General features: G+C 37.8%; 1 non-coding gene across 1 annotated transcript; it reads right to left on the bottom strand.

Annotated features, from left to right (window-relative positions):
• Positions 1-1,537: 1,537 nt before the first annotated feature.
• On the bottom strand, positions 1,538-1,678 carry LOC120364526 (U4 spliceosomal RNA). The gene has a single exon (XR_005579763.1). It is a non-coding gene; the product is annotated as a U4 spliceosomal RNA (small nuclear RNA).
• Between the last annotated feature and the right edge of the window lie 773 nt (positions 1,679-2,451).

Here is a 2,451-nt window from a genome sequence, read left to right on the forward strand (position 1 = left end):
GGGGTTTCACCATGTTGGCCAGGCTGGTCTCAAACTCCCAGCCTCAGGTGATATGCCCACCTTGGCCTCTCAAACTGCTGGGATTACAGGCATGAGCCACCACGCCCAGCCTGATGTTCCACTTTTCTAATCATCAAGTGCATTTATTAGCTAAGGGCATCCCAGAAATAAAATTACCAACATAAAATTTTACTTGCACTATTATAATTTAGTTATTAAATCCTCAAATTATCAACTGAAAGCAACTGGAAGAATAAATACTTCTCTTTCTTTTCTCCATATTGAAAGTAAAGAGTATGAGGTTCCTTAGCTAAGATTTTAATTAAATCTTTTCAGAGCCAGCTTTTCTTTGTATAAATAAGGACTCAACACTTATAAAGCGTATGAACTAGCAACGAGTCTTAGTCCATTTGGGTTGCTATAAAGGAATACCTAAGGCTGGGTAATTTATAAAGAACATATGTTTATTTGACTCATGATTCTGCAGGATGTACAAGAAGCATGGCACCAGCATCTTCTTCTGACGAAAACTTCAGGTGGCTTCGACTCCTGGTGGAAGAAGAAGGGGAGCCTAGCTTGTGCAGAGCTCACATGACTAGAGAAGGAAGAGGGGTTTGGGGAGGTGCCAGGCTCTTTGAATAGAGTGAGAACTCACTCATTACCAAGAGACGGCACCAAGCCCTTCATGAGCGATCCACCCCTACGGCCCAAACCTCTCCCATAGGCCCTCTGTCCAACACTGGGAATCAAATTTCAATGAAACGTTTAGGGATACAAACCTCCATACCATAACAGAGTTCTGTATTTCTATTCCCAAAGAGTAAAATTTGGGAGGTGAATGGTTCTACGTGTGTGCTAAGGGGGAAGAAGTTAATATGAAGAAAATAAACTAAAATATGTTACACAATAATGAGGATTACAGATTTTTTTAGGGAAAGAAGTGCTGTGCAAATTACGAGGTAAGTAGATTATATGATTTATTAATTTTTATTGAATTAGAGCAAGGATCGAAAACTCAAAGTCTGACACCTTGAATTGCACTCTATGGACCCAGCTATACTTTATTTGCATATTATGTATTAAATGCTTAGGCGTGCTCTTCGCTCCCCCAACATCCTCAAAACACCCTCTTTCCATTTTTCTTGAAATGTATATTCCTCTTTGTCTATATTTTACTTGTATAACTTATAAAAGGACTTACATATAAAAATGATACCACTTTCTTCTTAACTGTAAGAAAAATGGTCTCACTCATACATCGATGAATGGCGGCTATCACTCAGAGTGAAGGAGACAAGAATGAGTGGTGAGGACTGTAATAAAACGGAAAGCACATGCCCATCCAAAAATGAGCATTCACTTCTAGGAACTAGTGAAAATGGTAATAGCCAGATCTTTCTATTTTTCAAGAGAGGCTTGAAAGTATTTAAATATTTTATGACTAATTCAAATGCTTTAAAAATAAGCAATTTGATTCTAGGAGTCCAAACTAGTTGCTATCTATGATTTAAACCATAGTGTCTTTTTTTTTTTTCAGTCTCCGTAGAGACTGTCAAAAATTGCCAGTGCCGACTGTATTGCAAATCGTCACGGCGGGGTATTGGGAAAAGTTTTCAATTAGCAATAATCACGCCTCGGATAAACCTCATTGGCTACAATACTGCCACTGCGCAAAGCTAAACCATAGTGTTTTTCATAGCTAATATTTGTCCTTGGGAGGGGTGTGTGTGTGTGTGTGTGTGTGTGTGATCCCAAAATACCAATAATTATCAGTGGAAAATGTGGGAGATTAAGTATGTGTACTTTAAACCACATTGGGGGAAGAGAAAGACATAAAAGGTGCTGAGAACCCTGAAGTGGTGTCCCCTATGGTCGACCTTCTATCTCTCCAACACATGTGCTATGCACCAGGAGAGACTTGAAGTGCAATGGCAATCTGTGGTCAAATTAGGCCTTTCCCTACTTTGCTCCAGAATGAATGATTTACATTTGGATTCACATTTGTTGAGAGAGGTGGAAAACTCTTAGGGACAATTAGAATAATAATAACAACATTGATATTATTACTTAATAATAACATTCATATTCATTCTTTCATTCAGCAAATATTTATTGCACACCTGCTATGTGTTACAACTATAAAATGGCTATGATGTGTTAGGTACTTCGTAGTTATGCGGAAAAGTCAGTTAGAAAAGACAAAACTGCCTTCCCTTATAGAGATTATATTCATTGAGGAGACAAATAATAAATAAAATGAATAGTGTAACATAGGTTAGATAGTGACAGGTGCTATGGAGAAAAATAAAGTAGGAAAAGGTCATTTCCTGATGTATAATTGGAATAGATATTCTTGATAGCTGGCAGAACCTCTGCAGTGATTCCTTGTACTATGGGTTAAAAGCTATGTTAATAGGGGAGACCAAGAGGAATATCTGAAAGAAAATTCAC

Source organism: Saimiri boliviensis, chromosome 5, assembly GCF_048565385.1.
Source record: "Saimiri boliviensis isolate mSaiBol1 chromosome 5, mSaiBol1.pri, whole genome shotgun sequence".
Taxonomy (NCBI): domain Eukaryota; kingdom Metazoa; phylum Chordata; class Mammalia; order Primates; family Cebidae; genus Saimiri; species Saimiri boliviensis.